Raw genomic sequence first — 21,114 nt, forward strand, 5'->3', positions numbered from 1 at the left:
ATATTTTGATATGGATGTTATTTGTTACAAATCTAAAAGGAATACAAATCTGGGGTCAAGAACGACAAGGGTGAGAGAAGATAAAGATAGTCAGTTTTGTCATGCTAACCTTCATCTAAGACCCCATTCACTTTGCATCTCTTCTATAGCAATTGGCACTTTTGTCCCTTGTATTAAAATTACGTATTATATTAGTTTTCTATTGTTATTATAACAAATTACCACAAACTTAGTGACTTAAAACAACAGAAATATTCTAGCCCACAGTTCTGGAGCTCGGAAATCTGACATGGCTCTCACTTGACTAAGAACAAGCTGTGGGCAGATGGTATTCCTTCTGGACACTCGAGGGGAGAATTCATTTTCTTGCCTCTTCCAGCTTCTAGAGGTCACATTCCTTGGCTCTGATTTTAGGGAATCGTGTGATTGGGTTGATGCCACCCAAAGAATCCAGGATGATGTCCTCTATCACAGAGTCCTTAACCTTAACCACATCTGCAAAGTCCCTTTCGCCGTGTAGGGTAACCTATTCACGGGTCCCAGAGGTCAGGGAGTGGACATCTTTGAGTGGCTATTAATGTGCCTACCACATGTATGTATGTCTTATTTCTTCTACTAGATTGTAAACTTCTTGGGGCCCAAAATGTGTATCTGATTTGTTGTGTTCTCCTCAGAATCTACCCAACAGGACTACACACAACAAAGGGTTCAACCAGCATTTGTTGAATGATCCAACAGAACTCAAAACATTTCAAAGATTCATTGAAGCAAATGGCAAACTCATGGGGTTTCAAGAATTCCTGAAAGAATGGCTATTTAGATATTTCCAAATCCACTGGAAAATTCACAAACACTTAAATAATTTTGTAAGTATAGGATTACAAAAATTATTTTTTATCTTCAGTGCTTATACATGACTATAGTTATGTGCCCATATTACATATTCCAGGATGCTCTGATGATGTTACTTTCCAGCTGGATTCCTGTCTGTCAGTAGAGGTTATTCCTGAGTGTTTTATAGTGATGATAAGCACTAGTCAACAATTGAAAATCAGGTGCCACAGGAAAGACTGAGTATTGCCCGTCAGATGTCAGCCATAGAAGGGTCAAGGGGAAATTAATATGATAGGGCTGGCTTGAGATCTTGCCTTGGGCAATTAACTTGCTGATAATTTGCAACATTCATTTTATGTAGAATTGAATGTGATGTGTTGCTAGACTCCCCAAAGGAGTAGCTTTTAAGAAAGGTGTCTTTTATGGTTTGCATCACACAGTTTTGCAAGTGGTGCAAAGCAGCTACAGACTCTGGAATCTATAGCTGGCAGGAGAAATAAATATTTCCGTATTGCATTTGGCAATTGCTATGTATTAAGGCAATTTTGTTTAAAAATTATTAAGGGCTTTGTAGCACAAAGACCCTGTTAAATTACACAGAAAGGATTACATTTAGGAGGTGGGGTGAACTGAGGGATATTGGATATGCAAGCACAGATGGTCTTGATCGACTCATGAACACACCAGAGCCAAGGGGGAAGTGTATGTTTTGTGTGGTTACATATGTTGTAAAGAAAATTGCCCCTGGTTCTTTCCTGTAAAACAGTATGAGGAGGGAAGAAAAGGGGAGAGACAAGACCACGCGGGGAAAGGTGAAGCAGAGACAAGAGCAGCATATGCAGCAGCTGTCTGGCCAAGGGAGGAACAAAGAGAGGGTGAGGAGGCAGGGGAGCCAAATCCCTTCCCTGGCAGGTGAGTGACTGATGAGAGGAGGCCCTTCTGAGCCAAATATCAAGGGCACAGAGTGGGTGTCCGTTCTCTGGATAGTTGCCTTGGACTCTAGCTGTAACTCCCCAACCACACCGCCTGGTTTGGCATACAGTGTGTCTTCCCCTGAGGAGTGGGTTTATACGGAGTTGCTTCTAATCCTCCCAATTCCTTCCTTTTCCCCCAAGGACTTGAGACACCTGGAAAGGGCATGGGCACCTCTGTAATTCTGAACTGTGTTCCGAGCCCTTTACAGACCTTGCCTTGTATAATCCTGACAGAACGCTATGAGGTAGGTTTAGAGTGTTGTCCCATTTTATAGATGAGGAAACCTGGCACCAAGAGGTTAAGTAACTGGCCGGGGGCACATAGCTAGTGATATTGGGGAAGGCTTTGAAAGCCCGCAGTCTGGCTCCAGAGTGCCCACTGTTCAACCTTTACTGCCTCCATCAACACCAATGAGATGACTTCTTTAAGGCAATGAACCCCTTTAGAGCAGTAAGTGGGGATTTTTATCTCTGTGGGCCTCATAAGACCCATCAAAACATCTATCTACAAAATAGATGTTTCATTTCATATTAAATGAATTATTTACTTAAGGTTCTAATATCATTTGTCAGAAACTGGAAAAAGCTCCACTCTCATATCCCTGTTAATGGAGATGTGGGTAAGGGTAGGGACCCATCTCAGCAACTCCACAGCCAAACTGACAGAGAATTGGGGAGCCAGTCAGAAGGCAGCAGCATCCTTAATAATTTGCACCTTGGTGATGCCTGGCACCCCAGGGATATTCCGCCATGTTTTTGGTTCGGTTTCCCCTCTGCCTTATTCTCTACCCATTTCTTGCTGCCTTCAGGCTTCTGCCCCCTGCTTGTGCCTTCTACCTTCCTTTGTTTATCTCTCAAAGCCTTTCTCCACTACTGACTGTGACTTTTCACATCTCCCAGCCAGATTCCAAGTGGGAGATCTGATGGGTTCAGTCATTCCACCATTTTGTTGAGTAGAGTTCTCCAGCTGGACCCCCTCCTGCCCTTGCCCAGTCTGTGGATGGCTGCCTTTGGGTTGGGAATGCATTCTTTGGCTGAAGAGGCTGTAGCCAGAGTTGGGGATTGAGGGGAGGATCATAGGATATAAAGAGCAGCAAATCTACGGACGGAGAACCACCCTAAAGTGAGTCAGGGCCTTGGCAGGGGCTCCAGGGCTTCTCAGAGGCTACATTATTTGGCTTGTCTGTAGAGTCATATTCATGAGAATGGGTGAAGTTACAGTCCCACGAGTTTGAAAATCTAAGACGACGTGGTATCCTAAATCAGCATACGTAATGGGGCAATGAGGTAGACAAAGAACAACTTTGCAAATAATGCTCCGAGTCCCGGACTTTCAATTTGTACCAAATATGCATTGAAAGTGTTGAGATGAAATTTGGATGATTTATTCTTCTTCAAGATTCGTTTATGGAATCAGTCAATCAAACTTCAAAATATAACAAAAGATAAACACCAAAAGCCTACAGCATACCATGCACACGGTTATCCCAGTTGCCAAGGGAATATATGTTTTTCTTTAAATCACAATCCTGATGATAAACATGGTACTCAGTCTTCACACAATATATGTCATATTCATTTAAGAAGCTTAGAAAGTACGGAAATAGCTCAAAGAGCATTCTTTTTTGTCACAGTCTTAAATTTGTAATCCTCTGTTCCCTTTCAGAATGCCATATGGAAAAGAAACAACATTTTAAATGGGTTTCTGAAGAACTGCAATTGACATGAATACCAGAAAACTTCACAAAACCACTAAATATTTGGCGAGCATGGAGTCTACTGGAGGTTTTAAAAAGTCTGAAGACAAATTGTTATGTTAAGAGAAAAAGTCTTCCGACCATGGCTGACCTATCAACTGACCAATGACTTTCCCCGCCGAGCATTTAAATCACCAGACTTCAGAACCAGAGACTTCCCTCATTCCCCAGCCTCCCCGCCAATGGTTTGGAAGGGGTCAGTGTATTGCTTCGGCTCCCCTGGCGTGAGCAGGCACAATGTCTGGTCTGGCCAGCCATCCAAACCACTTTCCCATACATCAAGGATCCAAAATAATTTCACCAGACACTCTAAAGTACAAATGCAATATGCCAATTTCCATCTCACGTATCTTCCTAGAAAACAGAGATCTACCCACAGTCCATGATATTTTTGCTCATGGACTGAACACAGATCTTGGCAGATGTCTCAGAAACCCGGGAATTGATATATGGCTAGCGATAGTGCTAAATGCAGCATCTTTCCTACTGGGCATCAGTGCACAATTACAAAGTGAATAATAAAGAAAGAGGGGGTCCATATTTGACCCTTTTTGAAAGGGCTTCTAGGGGTAAGAACATAGTGAATTTCAAGCCAGAAGGTGATATGACATTACAGCAATAGGGGTATAATACATTTTCCTGAAGCCATAAGTCCTCATAGAATTTTCAGATAAAAATCTTTGCATTTCAATGTCCAAGTCAGCAGTTTCAGTAAAACTGTACATGTCAAAAGAAAATACATCAGTGCTGGGTTCATATTCTGATTTCCTTGGACTTTGCAGTGGTGAGAATTCTGCTGTTCTCCTTAGAATGCCAGCCAAGCCTGAAAAATACTTGTTATAGAATTTCAGATGCTGACAAGGCCAGTCTGGTTTATTCATAACAAGTACTGTGAGAGTTGAAGACATGCCACTTCAACTGAATGGGGAAAAACGGGGCATCTTTCTGAGCATCAGTGGAGAAATCTGTAAATACTTAGCTGTTCTTCAATCTGAGATCACATACGTGCCTTAGACTTCATTCTACTTTTTGTGAAAAGAACTGTTTGTCTTTTGGGCATGGAGGGAACAAGCTTTCCTCCACCCCCTTAGTGCCCCATTTCTCTTCCATTCAGAGCCAGATCAATAGCTACTGGTCACTCTTGTCCTCTGACTTCATGGTGGTTGCCAGAGTTAAGCTTCCCTTACGCTCACATCTCCATTGATGAAAGCTCAGGCTTGGGAGCTGGCCAGAGAACAGGGAGGTCAAAGCCACTGTCAGATTCTGCCTCTGTTCAGCTACTTAAGCACCAGACTTGTCCCACATAGATCATTACCCTCTCAGTCTCTGGCGATTTTAAGTACCAAGCTTTATTGACCTTCTGTGTATCTGACTCTTCTAGCACTGTCGTCTTTTGGAATCTAGCTGTATTTCATCTGTTAAGAATTTTTGTGGTATGAGAAAACTGTCTATAAGCTGAAGCTAGCACCTAATAAATGACAGAGCTCTGCAGGCTTTGCAGGGGAGTACATGAAGTTTATGTGTTGGCTATTTCTTTTGTAACCTAAAGGGAAATGAAACTGGTTTCTTCGGGGAAGACATTGCTTGTCATTTAAGTCAGTAGTGTGTAGCCTTGGATAATGAAGGATAGCATAAAGACACTGAGCGAATATGGCAAAAGACAGTGGAAACAACAGCTGGGCAGTGGGGTAGGGATGGTAGGAAGGATAGGAATGCATAGAAAGTTTCTAGAAATAAATCTTACCCTATTTCACAGCTACTTCTGTTGTCCCAATCAACCTCTCATCTTGGACTGAGCAAGGAGCCCCAGAGTGGAGAGGAGCAGTGGAAGCGGATCAATGACTCCTTCTCCACTCTGCATTCTTTCCGACTGTGTGACAGAGTGCTGGAGATTTAAATACACATGTATGCAAGTCTGTAATAGCTGCCAAGGTAGAGGAGTATAATTCACCTTATTCTATATTTCAAAGCTAGATTACCTGTCAAGGACTCTTTTCAGCTCTATCAATCCATGATTGTACAGTTCTCTGATGCTCCTTTTATTTTGTTCATTTGCATTCCTCATAGCACCCTGGTGATCAGTACTGTTCTCTCTGTCTGGCAGATGAAGGTTGGGCTTGGGGAAACTACGTGACGTGGGCAATTCATCCTAATGAACAGGGACAGGACCAGGAAGCAAGCTTAGAGGTTTTTGGAACATGTCCTGCTGTATAAGCTACTACACCCCAGAACAGCCTCCTCCTCCTAGTCGCTGCTTTTTGTTTCACTGCATTTATTCAAGATCTTTCTGTTGTGTGGCCCCACTGGCCTGCAATTATTCTGAAGTGGAAGGTCTTAGACCTTGTTCTTTTTCAGCTTGGCGAAGTGTCTCTAGGGAGTGTTTTAAGAGAAGTGTTGTGTAACTGTTGCTGAAGGAAAGACAGAACTCAGAGCCGGGAGTTCCTTGCCACACATAAGCTCCGTGACCCGGACGAAGCCTCTTGGTGCCTTAGCTTCTCCATCTGGATTCTCTGCCTCTCCCAACCTCACAGGGATGTTATGTGGCTAAATGCACTGAAATTATCTTGATTACTTGGATTTGATGAGCTCTAAGTTCTCCTCCTGTTTTGAAATGCTATTGCTCTTTACGGTAGGTGGAGAAGTTGAAAAAGAGAGCCAAAAAGAGATTTTTAGATGACCTGTGGTTTTTATTTCTACTGGTAAACAAGTAATGACGGTTCTTCAGCTCCTAATGTCCTCCTTGTCAATAGCAGTCATTCAAATGTAGGAATTTTATCCCTAGAGGTGTTGACTGAGATAAAAATGAAGCGTCTTCTCAGTCCAGCTACCAGTGCTGTAGTTTCCACGAATGGTGTGTGCTTTGGTCGAGGATTGGAAGCAGTATCTTGGGCCATTCCATACTTTCTGCAGGAAAAAAATACAGCCATTTTTGGTTTTGGTGTTAGTTTACTCTTTTATTTTCTTTCCTCCTCCTTTTATTTCCTCTCTCTGAGTGAACTTTCTTTGTTCCTCTCTCCTTGTGCATATAGCTCCTTAGAGCTCTTTCCACGTGAATTCAGCCCACCTACAAGATCCATTGTCTAAAGATCATTGACCCCTTAGTTCAAATTCTTACCCAATGGCATCTGGACAGCTGAATCAAGTCTTTGGATGCTCCTCCCTTTTGGGTTATGGGTCCATTCTGGTTGGAATCAGCTGTAGGAGGAAGAGGGCATGGGCAGGAAACACGAGCATGGACTTCCAATCAGGGGCCATCAACAGCACAGGCCGTAGTCCACTTTGGTTGCAGTCTATAATAAAAGAGCTCCTCCACCGGCTCAATACCAGCTCTGGTTCTAGATGAGAAGGATTGTGCTTGGAGCACGTGCTGTGTTTGGGGTCAGGAAGTCCTTGTTTATGATCCTGGCTCTGCCTCTTACAAACTGTGTGAATTTCTCATTACTTACCAGTTTTATCATCTGTAAAAGGGGGAGAAGATAATATTGATATCTTCTATCCACTTCACAGAATTGTGTGGAAGAAAATATTCCAAAAATGTTTATAAGTGTGTGAATTTAGACAATGTCCTGAATTTATGTATATTTTTTCCAGTTCCATTGAGATATAATTAACATTTAACACTGTTTTGGTCTTAGATGTACAGCATGATGTGTTGATATATGTATATATTGCGAAATGCTTACCATAATAAGCTTCGTTAATATCCATCACTTCACACAGTTACAGATTTTTTTTTCTTGCGATAAGAACTTTCAAGATCTACTTTCTTTGCAACCTTCAAATATACAATACAGTATTGTTAGCTATGGTTACTATGCTGTACAGTATATCCAAGAACTTATTTATCTTATATCTGGAAGTTTGTACCTTTTGACCACCTACACTTATTTATATTTTTAAAATTTTTATATTTTTAAAATTTTTGCTATCTTCTGTAATAAAATAAAATCATACTCCATGCTCTTAATCATTATTTGAATGTTTGATTGTTCAAATTACTTCTCCCACGCACTCAGGCCAGGAAGGCGTCCTCTAACAACACAATGAAGAGGTCCTGCCTCTCAGCTTCTTCCTCTGCTTTATTATTCTTTTAGCACTTACACTATGGACCATTATAGCATAGATTGATGTGTTTACTGATTTATTTTGTGTTCTGCTTTTAGAATTTGTGTTTCTCGGGGCAGGGGCTTTAGCTGCCCTCTACATTTCTGTGTTCTCGGTGCACAGTACTTTCTCTGGCATGTAACAGATGCTCAATAGATATTTGTGGTCAAATATTTATCAGTATGAGTGAATGTCTAATAAATAATAACTCCTCTCCCTGCTTCTGCTTCTATTCTTGGGCTCAAGGAAAGTATTTTCATAGAAATATCAGCATGGACTAAAGCAGGCAACCATTCTGCAATCACTCGAAATATGTTTGGAAAAAAAAGAAACCAAATCTCTGTGAAGGTGGAATTCATTTAAAAATTTGTTTTGGCCTAGATTTTGAGAAATTGACCCTATGGCTCCAGATTTTACTGTCAGGGTCAAATCCTACCCATGGTAAAACAGCACCAGTTCATCTCCACCTGCAAAATATAGAGTTATTATTCACGCTCCTCGTGAGCACGTAGATCTCATGTTCTGGTGGTGAGCAGTTGAAATTTATGTCCACACATGTTGTGTGTGAATGATTTCCCTTCCACCAAAGCAAATGCCCAGAGCAGAAAGAGCAGGCACAATTCTTTGGTCAGGGCACAGGTATTTTCTTTTCTAGTGTTTGACAGTCTGTAGACAGAAGAAGGTGAAGGGAAATCAAAGTTGTGTTGTCACACGTAGGCTGCTCTAGAAGTGACGCAAAGCAAACCCCTGTCCTGCTTGGGAACTTGTCACTCTCTGAGCTTGGCTTTTTGCCATCTGGGATCAGCTGTCTTAGAAGGTAGATGCTATGAAAATTGTTGATGCAAACAATCCATAGCCAATCTATAAATCAAAATTAGGGTGAGTCTTATGAGCCAGATTTGAGGACCATATAGCCCGGGAAAGTCCTTCCACAAAGGAATGGAGCACTCCAAAGAAGTGAGGGTGTACAGAGTGGGTATATACAGTCAAAGGGCATGGATCACATATGATTGAAATGTCCCTTTCCAATAGTCAGGAGATTGTTCTGTCAGTACAGCGATTGATGGACACAGCAGGTAGCAGGTCTGCTGTCTCAATGGACACAGCAGGGTGGCAGGTCTGTTGTCTCCAGCTGGGTGGTCACAGGTGTGCACAGCAATCAATTCCTAGCCTAGGGAGAGATGCTTATCCTTAAGGAAATGCCATTGTGAGGGAAGTTGCACCTTTAAGGCCCTTTGCTCTTGCCTTTGGGACATAGCAAATGCTTAAAGCAGATATACAATGCATGCTCAATGGCCATGGCAGGCGCTTTTGGAAAAAACAAGGTTAGGCCAAGTTAGTTTTACACCAAATGGCTTCCTCATCTACTCCAATATATCCTATTGCTTGCCATTTGTTTATCAAAATCATTCATAAATAAAGGTAAAACAAAAAAATCTAAATGCCATGAGGAACACAAGGAACATCAGACTTATTTATCCATGACAGTTTTTCTTTCTCAATCAGAATAGATGCCCATATTCCATAACGTTCTGTGTCCTGTCTCAATACAAAGGAAATAATAAAGCATGTTCCAAGAAAGCTAAGAAAATTGCTTTCTTGTAAAAGGAACAAAAAAGCCCTTCACTGAATACAGAAGAGTAGGACTTTCTATGCCCCTGTCCTCAACTTCCTTCCACAGTTCCATTTTCTCCCCCTGCTGAGGCTGGATTCCCGAAGGTCCTATAGATTTCGGCACATAGCCAGGTGGAGCCATCAGTCTGTGCTCTGGATGGAGAATTTACTCCAGAGCACATCCACTGTTTTAAGCTTGTCCCTGCGGTTCAGTCCCCAAGTGGAGTGACTGTCATCTTGCATGTTTAATACTATACTTATTGATCTATCTGGCTGCCATTCCTTACACATCACACAACAGGTTGTGAAAGTTAGAGAGTTCCAGTGTTTGCAGCGCATGAGGCGAGGGATCTGTGCACTGCAGTGGCCGGGGCTGAAGCTGACTGCGCTGTCACCTGAGCACTGGGGAGAGCAGAGGAGGCTGGAAAGAGTCCATAAGTACGTGGAGATGTCTTCTTGGTTGGATTACAGATCTCTTCGGCATTATTGAACTTGGGAAGGTCCCAGGAGGCTTCCTCACACCTTCTCCCCGGGTCTGGGACAGGGAGCCTCGTGTGAGTGGGTCAGGAGGGTTAGGTTCCCAAGGATTCTTACGGGCTGATGTGCAGTCCTGGTTCCTCAAGGCCGGTCTCCTTGATGGTTGCAGTAGAATATATTGGCTTCACCTGGTTGTTGCTGTAGTATAAACACTTCCTGGGAGATCCGCCTTGCTGGCAGGTCCCACTGCTTGGGGAGACAGCACCTCAGCAGCTCTTTGCAATGTTCAGCTGGAAGCAAACAATACCGCTTGACCAAGCCTGCTTTTCCCATTATTAGACCACATTTCTGGTATGGAGGTGATGCTAGGGATGTTATTTGATATTTAACAATCACCATAGCAGAGGCACATCCATCAAAATGAAAGTCTGATCAATCAGAGTGGACAGCACTTCAACCCCAAGTAAAACACACTGGGTCACACGGGCACGGCACGGGTGGGTGGGCGGGCATGTTTACCACCCCCTCCAGCAGCTCAGGCTCTGCTCAGCTTCTAAACCACATTTAACATAATCATCCTACACTAGAGGCCTCTGATCAGTCATCTCAGACATGTCATGCTAAAAATAGTTGATGGCCTTTATTTTTCAAATTACTCAACATTAAAAATGCGACTAACATAGATGACTGAGCGCCATCACCCCCAGCCTCACCTTGTTGCCCAGATATTCTGATTAAAGATTAACTACTCCTCAGAAAGCTATACCTCTTGGCCGTCTCTCCATGCTGACATCCCTAGGCTTCTGAGCAGCCCTGCCTCGCTTGGAGGTGAGACATACTTGGAATGTCCCTTCCACACGCACTGTGGCGCTAACAGACTCATTCCTTTACTGTTCCCTGTCTTCCTCTCTTCAATCCTGTCAACTCCAGACACAGTCTTGTCACAGTGTCCTGTTTATAATGTTAAAACTACTGAAGCCATTTACTTATTTATTCATTTATTTGCTTATTTTATTGCTTTTTGTTTATTATTGTGATTGGGTATATCAGAACTGAATTAGACTGTTAGATTAAGAGATATGTATTTGTTTTTGTTGTTGTTGTTGTTATTTCTGTTAGAAATCCTGTTCTGGGAGGATGTCAGAATGCTTCAAAAATTAAAAAAGTAAAGAACAAAAGAAAGACAAAATCCTGTCAACAGGAAAACAGGTAACCCTTGTTTACCTTTACCGAGTTTCTAAAATTCACTCTTGCTTCCTAAATGGCTTACAATCTCTGCTCAGGGAACAACAGACAAACAGAATGCTCTGCCCTTCTTCCTTTCTGTTTGTATCTATCTTCTCTCTGCTGCCCTTGACCAGGCCTCACCTCTCTTGTGTTTTTGTTTGTATACTTTTTCTTATCACCCAGGGTTACAGATTTCTGCCTGACCTCTCCAAGGAATCGGAAACATTTGTGGGGCCGAAGGAAATAGTGCAGGGGGTGTGCAGACTCCCCTCCCCCTGCCTCCCACAATGCCCAGGTGGAGATGGATGGAAGCCCCCATCCATTTACCTCCAGGTTACCTGTGTACTTCTTTCCCTTCAAAGTGGTCAATGCTGATTTCATCTACATAACAACACCTTTGATGGGGGAGGAGGAGCACCAATCCTTCCCAGCCCCTGGTTTCCACCTTGTCTCCCACAACTTGCGTAGTCCTGGTGGCATTTCAGTGGAAACAGATGTTTCCTCTTTCTCCAATGTTTAGTGTTGCTACAAGATCTGGGTCTCTTGTATGTTATGTCACTCCCAGGAAGCCTTCCATAGACATCTCAGAGCGTTTAACATAGAGCATTATAATACAGCCTTACAATTGGGATCTCCCACTGGACAGATGCTCTTTGAGATCAGGTTTATTTCATTGTATTTTATTTTATGTACTTTATTTTTTATTGTCTTTTAAATCTGTTTCTCCATCACTTGTTCCAGAGCTTGGCTCATCGTAGGTTGCTCGTTAATATTTTGTTGAAGGTATGAACGAATGAATTCCTCAGTAGGAGAGTGGACTATGAGCATTTTCTACAGTTCAGAGAAACTCTCGACACTTTCTCCTCTTTGTACCTTGATTATGGGGATTTTTGTTTTCCTTCTCTGGAAGATGGGAGGCAGGGACTAGATACCAGTTATCCATCAGCTATGCAGGACTAGCTAGGATCCAAGGAGCAGTGAAAAGGAAGCTCATGGAGACAGATGATGTTATTTGAAGTTGTGTGTTCCTTGGTCAAATCTGGGACTTTCTCTATAGGACAGGACCCAAAGGACTTGGGGGAAAGACTGAGTAAGTAATTCTTTCTCATTCCCTTTGGATACAGATACAACTGGGTAAAATTTAAATCAAAGAGAGTGAGGTTAAGACCATTTCTCTAAGTGATTTAAACACCTATTCTTTGCCGTTTTTTTCAGCAGTTGTGGAAATTCAAATTTTCAGTCATGGGGGCTGGCCCAGTGGCGCATCGGTTATATATGCATGTTCCGCTTCAGTGGCCCGGGGTTCACCAGTTCAGATCCCGGGTGTGGACATGGCACCGCTTGGCAGACCATGCTGTGGTAGGCGTCCCACGTATAAAGTAGAGGAAGATGGGCACAGATGTTAGCTCAGGGCCAGTCTTCCTCAGCAAAAAGAGGAGGTTTGGCAGTAGTTAGCTCAGGGTTAATCTTCCTCAAAAGAAAAAAAAATTCGGTCTTGAAGATTAGAAGGAGAATGGGATTGAGGGTCAGCCAAACTGGAATTAATGCCATTTTGGATGTGAAAAGGTGATTGACAAAGCATTTTATGCCTTTAAGCCACAGTTTCCCTGTCAAAAGTGAAGATAAAGACAACTGTTTTTCCCCCTTATAAAGATATTGTGAAGACAAATGCAAATAATATATGTAAAAATAACTTTTGAAAAAAAACTTTGCAAAACATCACAGAAATGTGAAATATAGTATGGCACGGAGCTATTGTCTTCTACTCCAAGTTTCATGGGCTCCTCCCTCAGCTGTGGATGAAGCTGTGAATTTTCCGCCTTCATCAGGGGAAAAGGGAATGCAAAATTCCCTGTGAAGAAAAACAAAACTAAGAGCTGAGTGATTTAAGGAAACGTGGGTATCATCTAATTTCCTCCTGCTTTCCGGAGGTGCTGCACTGACGGTTCTCTCTGACAACCTCAGAGCGTTGAGCAAATTCACCCTCATGACACCTTCAGGGAGGAAGAAGCAGCCACTTGCACAGGCCTCCCCTGGCCAGCGGAGGCTTCAGTTTGAAAAGCAGCCACCGTAAAAATAGTACGCTGAGACATGGTTGCAATATTTTGACCTAAATTGTCAGCCTGTGGATGTGAGGGCTTCTTAACTCTCTAAGATAACCATTTCCTCACTCACAGAAATGGAAAGAGCAGGCCAAGTTTTCCACATCACATATTCCAGTGCCTTCTGGGCACACTCAAGTTATCTGTACCCCGTTTGGTTTTGATTCTTTTATTCAGCAATCGTGGATTTTCAATTGCAAGGTACCGCGCTGGTCTATTCTTCCCAAATTATATTGACATCTTAGGAAAGGTCAGCTTTGTGGTGGTAGAAATAACAGAAAACACATAATACTCACCACTGGGCACTGTACTAGAAATAATGGGGAACACTTACGTGATGTTCACCAGCAGGCACTGTACCAAAAATGATGTGAATTTACTTAATCCTCACTGTAATCCTATGAGGAACTTTCTAGAAATGCCTCCCTTTAAAAATATGGAAAATGAGGTACAAAGAGGTCAAGTAGCTTGCCCAAAGCCATGTATCTAATAAAGTCAAAACATGAGGGCAAGCAGCCGCGCTCCGGAGTTTGTGTATACACCATACAGTGCAGCCTGTGTGCTGTGTTTCTGGGGTGATAGTATTAGCTTTAAGACTGCTGAGAAGGGTTCAATTCTAGCGGTTTGAATAAGTAAGATGATTTACCAGTAATTGCTTAGATAGCCAACAAAGATTGCTGTTGAATGTCACTGATAGAAAAATCAAAGGTGATTCTATATAACAATGTAACACAGTCTACCCCCCTTTTTGAACGTCTGTTACACTTAGTATAAGTATCAGAGTTAACTGTGCTTTTGCTGTTTCAGATTGGTAAATTCTGCCTCTCCGCTAGATTCCGAGCAAGTGGGGAAGTGGCTGGGTTTACACTTCCATTTTGTGTGTATACTCTGCACTTGTCAATTTACATGGTGGGCATCCATAAGCAACACTGATAGGTTCAGTCACACTTTTTTCCTTTTCTTTCGATACATTTGCTCTTCGTCTTCTTGCTCTGAGAGTACTTATAAGGATGTAAAGATGTAAAGAATTGCCTCCACTACACTCTCTATTTGCCTTTTGAGCAGCATTCTTTTCCAGCTGAAGTGAGAACATATAAGCCTTCAGGAACCACACTACCCAGGAGAGAGGGATATAAGGGCGACCTTGGGAGAGTGGAGGCAGAGTGGTCTGGACAAGCCATGCGGTGGATGTCTCTCACATAGAAGGGGATGGAATACTGAAAGATACATAGTCCCCCATAGCATTCCGTGAGACTGGTGTTCGTGTTGTCAGGACTAGGGCCTGAGCTACGTGGCGTCTCCCTTTACCTGAATCACTGGTGCGGTTGGCATGGTATGTGGAAGGCTGACTCCTCCAGATGTTAATTCTAAATATGGAAAACAGTAAATTCACAGGGGACCTGGCTTAAGAATGACTCCTTACTCTGCTATGTTTTTCCTCCAGGAACACCATGCCTGCACTCAAATTTAGGTGGACTGGCAAAGAAAAATATACTCACACATAACACAGGCAAGTCTGGAAGTATTCTGTTTAATAAGCTAGGGGAAATGCCCCTTGATTGCCTAGGTTTTATAAAGACAAGAGAAGGGAATTTTCATGAATGAAATAAATGTATTATAGGAGGTTGAAGACTAAAATGGGAAGCATATTCTCCCTTCTGGACTTTCTTTTCCTTGTTAGAATTTTTGTATTTTATTAATAATTAATTATCCTTTTATTAATAATTCTACCCTAGTCATACAGTATTGGTTGATCAAAAAACAAAGAAAGTGTGGAAAATTAGCTTCAATTTTTCAAAGTGATCTGGTTGTGATCGATGGTAAAATAGAGTACAATTGAAAGATGGAATGCAAATCCTTGTAAAGAACTTGTAATCTGTCATTTTAAGATTACCGATTTACTTATTAAATAGACACATGATAGGCATAGTGCTAGGCGCTGAGAATACAGCGATGGACTCCACTGGTTTTAAGCATATATCCCAAAATACCAATTAAATGTTAACCAAAACAGAGTTAGGTTGAAGAGCAGAGGCACTGGAAATACAGGTTTCTGCCTGTCTGTTATTTTGAGAGCTTACCTACTTCCTTAACACAAACATGGTCAGAGGGGAGGGCAATGACCTACACTGAGTGGAGGCTGTAGTATGGGAATGGAGGAGTAGGGTTCAATTCTCATGACCTTCACAATAAGCCAGACTGAGCCACAAGTCTCTTAGGCATATCCAGCAAACCACATGCGAGCCAGGGCTCTGCAGCAGGCAGAGATGTGTGACCTTTCTGTATGCTAAATGTAATATCTAGGGAACTATAATAATATGATCCCTCTGGTGATTGAAATGAGATTTATTTTGCTGCTGAAGATACACTAGACCTCGATCAAGAGAGCTTGTCAATGGCTTATTAGGGAGAATGGAATGCTGTGGCATATTTAGCTAACATTTTAAAACAAACTCTTAATTAAAAGCACTTGTGAGAAGCCTTAATGCTGGTATTTGTTCTTGGACTAATTCTTTATTGCAATTCTAACTGAGTAGCCCAAGTAATTGCTGTAAATGTCTATCTGTACCAAACACAGCCCCATGCACAGACTGTATGTTAGATTTTACTTACTATTTTCTATTGTATCCATTCAACCGGTCTTAGGAACCAAAGAAAGGATTAACACTGTGTGCATGTCTATTCTTCCTTTGGCTGTGCTGCAAACTACCTGATCACTCCACAAATGGATCAAGCAAAGGTTGAAAGCGGATGCCCCACTCTTTGCTGAGACTTTTTCATCACAAGCACTGATTGGATATGTCTTTAAAAATTTATGTTAATGTCGTCTTGATTACTATGATCATGATCTGCTTTTGCACATCTTTTGTGTGCAGAGAAATGGGAGACTTGTGGTTCTGCTTCTTAGTAATTTAACTCTCATAGCAGAGAGATGACAAATATACAGATAATGTTTCTTAGGAGTTCCCCCAAATACTTTCTTTTAAATTTCTTGTTCATTTATTCTTCTAGAATGACTGCAAATATTAGAGTAAACAAGGTGGTTTGTTCCTCCAAGTGCTAACTGTAAAATGCCTTTTGAGCAATCTTTTGAATTAGGGGAAAGATCTTCCAAGCAAGGTCAGGAAACTATGGCCCATGGGCCAAATCTGGGTCACTGCTTGTTTTTGTAAATAAAGTTTTACTGGAACACAGCCACGCTCATTTGCTTCTGTATTGTATATGATCGTTTTCACAATAAAACAGCAGAGTTGAGTATTTGCAACATAGACCCTGTGGCTTGCAAAACCTAAAATATTTACTACCTGGACTTTTACAGAAAAAGTTTGTGAACTGCTGTATATAGAAAAAGGAAGAGAGAGCATTCAAATCAAGAGCAGAACTCTGAATATATCAAGCACGAAAGCATTTAGATAATCAGAGGACAATTTGTAGGAATTAAGGTTAATTCCTAGGACTATTGATTTGAGTAACAATGTATCTGGACCAGACTTCTGAGATAGAAAACAAAGCCCGAATGATTCTTTAATTCTGGATAGAATGGGTCAGAGAATCTAGAAGCTGAGAGGTAATAAGGAATTTCAGATGGAACTTACTGGACATAAGCAACCATTATAATCTAATGTTTGCTCATTTTTATTGTTACTACTGGTATATAATAGATTAATCTAGAAATGATATTTTATTTTTGGTATTTTCCATGTCAGCTGTCAGTGGTATTGTCAGATGGAAGGAAAACCTAGACATGGAAATGAGCTTTCCATGGCTATAGGAGGAACTCTAATCTTGGTGCAGCTTATTTTCAAAAGAAGAGGAGCTATTTTTCATTTTATCCCTAGTTTACTAAATTTTTGCCAAGAATGGGTATTGAATTTTATGAAATGTTTTTCCTGTATCTGTTGAAAAGATTATATGATTTTCTCCTTATTCTGTTTATGTGGTGACTTCTATTGATTAATTTCCAATTGTGAAATTCATATTGCTTTCCTAGGATAAGCTGTAGTTGGTCATGTTATATTATGCTTTTTATGAGTTACTGGGTATAATATTCTAATGTGTTCAAAGAATTTTTGAATCTATGTTCATAAAAGATATTGCTCTGTAGTTTTTATTTTCTTATAATCTTTGTTCAGATAATAAATTAGTAAGCATTCCTTTCTACTCTATTTTCTGAAAGAGTATGCATGGGATTGATTTTATTCCTTCCTTAAATAATTGGTAGAATTTGCCAGTATAATAATCTTCCTATCAGTTTTCTCCATGGGAAGATTTTGAATTACAAATTCAATTTCTTTCGCTTGGTTTTTTCTTCTTGGTTTTGTTAATTTGTATCTATCAGGGAATTTTTCCATTTCATCCAAGTGGGTGAATTTTTGGCATTGAATTGTCTGTAATATTCTTTCATTATCCTTTTAGTGTCTGTAGTATCTGTAGTGGTGTCACTTCTTTCAACCTAATATTGGTAATTTGTATCTTCTCTCTTTTTCTGAAAACTAGAGTTTGTGAATTTTATTGATTTTTTTTCAAAAACTCAGTTTTAAAAAACTTTTTTTATTCCATTTATTGTTGCTCTTATCTTTATTATTCCTTCCTCCTACTTACTTTGAAATTAATTTGCTCTTTTTTAAAAAATAAATTTTATAAATTCTTAAGGCTGGTTATTGATTCTAGATCATTTATTTTATAACATAAGCATCTAAAACAATAAATATACCTCAAAAAAACTAATTATAACTCATTGATTTTTTTTTGCAGGGAAAGATTCACCCTGAGATAACATCTGTTGCCAATCTTCCTATTTTTGTTTTCCTCCACAAAGTCCCAGAACATGGCTACATATCCTAGTAGTAAGTCTTTCTAGTTTTTCTATGTGAGCCACCACCACAACATGGCTACTGACAGACAGGTGGTGTGGTTCTGTGACTGGGAGATGAACCCGTGCCAAGAAAACAGCGGGAGTGTTGAACTTTAACCACTAGGCCATCAGGGCTGGCTCAGTATCTCATTGATTTTGATAGCTTGTATTTTCATTTTCACTCAGTTAAAAATATTTTCTAATTTCCTTCGTGATTTCTCTTTTAATTTATGGAATATTTAGAACTGTAATGTTTAACTTCCAAATATTGGAAGATTTTCCTGATAATTTTCTGTTATTAATTTTAAATTCAATTCTATTTTGGTCAGAGAATATCTGAGGTATTTTTTTCAATCCTCTCTAATTTGTTAAGACATTTTTATGGAGCAGCATATATAGCCTATCTTGGTCAATCTTTAGTGTGCAATTGAAAGGAATGTATATTCTGTAATTATTGGATGGAATGTTCTATAAATGTCAATTAGATCAAGTTATTTGATAATGTTGTTCAAGCCATCAATACTTTTTGCTGGTTTTCCATCTACTTCTGTGAATTATTGAGAAAAAAGTGTTGAAACCTCTAACTATAATTGGGATATTGCTATTTCTCTGTTTTCATTCTTTAAGTTTTTCCTCATGTATTTTGAAGCTTTGTTATAGGTGCATACACATTACGATTGTTATTTTTTTGATGAATAGGTTCCTTTATCATTATGAAACACACTTCTTTATCTCTAGTAATATTCCTTATTCTGAAATCTACTTTGTCTGATGTTAATATAACCATCCCAGTTTTCTTTTGATTAGTGCTTGCAGGATGTAGTTTTTCCATCCTTTTACTATTAATCTATTTTTAAATATTTAATATAGTTTATTATGGATAGCATATCATTGGATCTTGCTTTTTTAATCACTGATGATCCATGACTTTTAATTAATGTATAGACTATTTGCATTTAATATAATTATTGATACATTTGGGTTTAGATCTACCATATTGTATTTGTATTCTAATTGCTTCATTTGTTCATCATTTATTTTTCTTTTTTCTCACTTTTTACACATTAATTGACTATTTGAGATTGAATGTGTGATTTTATTTCCACTACTGGCATATTACCTATCCTACTTTGTTCAATAGATTATATTTTCTTTAAACAGTTAATTATCTTTTAAAGAAATTTATAAATTAGAAAAAATGTCTCCTATTAATTTACGTGGAATTTCTGGCACTCTGTCTTTCTTTGTGGATTTCACTTGCCATTTTGTATTACTTTCCTCTTGTCTGATGAAATTCCTCTAACATTTCTTATAATACACATACGCTGATAATGAATTTTCTGATTTTTAGTCTGAAAGTATTTTTATTTTTAAAGGATATATTTACTAGATGTAGAATTCTAGGTTGATTTTTTTTCTTTCGGCCTTTTAACAGATGTTGGTCTACTGTTTTCTGCCTCTACTTTTCTGATTAGGAGACAATGGTCCTTTGATCACTTGTCCCATTTTCCAAGGAATGTGTTGTTATACTCTGGCTCCTTTCAAGATTTTATCTTTCTCTTTGATTTTCAGCAGTTTGACTATGATCTGCATGGGTGTGGTTTTCTTTGTGTTTGTCACTTGGGTTTTACTGATCTTTCTGAATCTGTAAATTTACATCATTATGAAATTTGAGAATATTTGGCCGTTATTTTTTAATATTGTTTCTGCCTGATTCTTTCTCTCCTATCCTCCTGGGACTACCATAACATGGATGTTAGACCTCTCCATGTCATCAGACATGTTCCTGAGACTCATGCACATGTATAGCATTTTTCTCTCTGTTCTTCAGATAGTAACTATTCAATTCACTTTAAAGTGAACTGATGTTTTCTTCTTGCTCATCTCCATTCTACTATTAAACCAATACAGTGAACGTTTAAATTTCCGATATTTTATATTGTATTTCTAGAATTTTCCTCTGGGTTCCTTTTCATAGCTTCTGTTTCTTTGCTAAAATTTCTTTTTTTACAAGCATTTTTTTCCTATTTTTAAGGATAGTTACAATAGCTGCCCCACAGTACTTGCCTGCTAATTCCACCTTTGGGTCTGTCTCTGTTGATTTTCTTTTCTCTTGAGAATAAGTCGTATTTCTCTGTCACTCCATATATCAAGTAATTTTGGATTGGATCCTTGGTATTGTTGATATTATGTGTGGAGACTCTGGATTCCGCTATATTTGTCCAAAAACAGTTTGTTTGTTTTTGCAGGCAATTACCTTGGTTGGACTCAGACTGCAAATTATGCCTTTTGGGAGCAGCTCAACCTTCAGTTCAGTATTTTTATTCTTAGCTGAGTGGCTTGCAGTTGGCTCCATGCATTCCTGCTGCACGGGTCACCCCCAGACTCTGGCAGAGTGCGCACACAGACTCTGTGGCTCTGCCTTCCTCATGCTCTCTCTTTCCGGATGCCCTCGCTTTCCAGCAGCTGTACTCTGGCTTTTCAGGCTTGAAACACAGTGTGTCTTCTGTTGAGTTTTAGCCACTCCACATGGTGCCAAGCGTAGCTTGCTCTCAAGCTAAAAGCTGTATAAGAAACTTCTCTTCTGCCAAGTTCCAGAATCTGCCTGCTGTTTTGCACTATCCAATTCTTTCAGGTAATTTCTTTTGCATTTTGTCCATAGTTTATGGTCATTATCTGCAGGAAAGCCAACCTAGTAAGAATGTATTGTGCACGTCAGGCCTGGTACTCAGCAAAGACCCAGTGGGGCTCCTCGACAGACCTCTTTTTATTCATAGCTGTCTACTTTCAGGAACTTTGTCCCAATATTTCCAGCTGTCTCAGCCTTCCAGATTTGATCCCCATCTCCTCAACTCCATGAGGCCAGCGCAGCTCTCTCTGTGTTCCCCCACCCTCTATTTATGTTTTGGTAACTGGCCCCCACAGAAAGCCAGTGTCCATGTAGAACTCACCCAAGTTTTTTCCCCTTCTCTTAGGAATCCCAGGCCTGCATTTCCTCTTTTCCCACGATGAAAGCACTTGTTTCATATATTTTGCTCATTGTTTACAGCAGGAAGTTAAGCCCATTTTCTATTATTTCATCATGGCTGGAAGAAGATGTTCTGTGGATTTTTTTTAAAATAATATTTGAGGCATACAATAGATAATTATATATAGTTTATAAGTATTTT

At 40.1% G+C, this 21,114-nt stretch overlaps 2 long non-coding RNA genes across 7 annotated transcripts in view; both read left to right on the plus strand.

Moving 5' to 3' along the window:
• The window catches only part of LOC106781985 (uncharacterized), a 327,364-nt gene that overhangs the window by 222,270 nt on the left and 83,980 nt on the right, over nucleotides 1–21,114 (plus strand). For 4 of the 6 annotated variants that reach the window (XR_011429326.1, XR_011429323.1, XR_011429324.1 and 1 more), the window contains 2 exons: nucleotides 10,880–10,969; nucleotides 17,845–17,936. The exons of 1 other annotated variant lie outside the window; for it this stretch is intronic. This is a non-coding gene — a long non-coding RNA (uncharacterized lncRNA). The remainder of the gene's footprint in view (nucleotides 1–10,879; nucleotides 10,970–17,844; nucleotides 17,937–21,114) is intronic. One more of the 6 variants, XR_011429325.1, reaches the window with a different exon arrangement.
• Nucleotides 675–5,079, plus strand: LOC111769120 (uncharacterized). Its single transcript, XR_011429331.1, has 3 exons — nucleotides 675–866; nucleotides 1,601–1,746; nucleotides 3,475–5,079. It is a non-coding gene; the product is annotated as an uncharacterized lncRNA (long non-coding RNA).

The sequence above is a fragment of the Equus caballus genome, chromosome 19 (assembly GCF_041296265.1).
Source record: "Equus caballus isolate H_3958 breed thoroughbred chromosome 19, TB-T2T, whole genome shotgun sequence".
Lineage (NCBI taxonomy): Eukaryota > Metazoa > Chordata > Mammalia > Perissodactyla > Equidae > Equus > Equus caballus.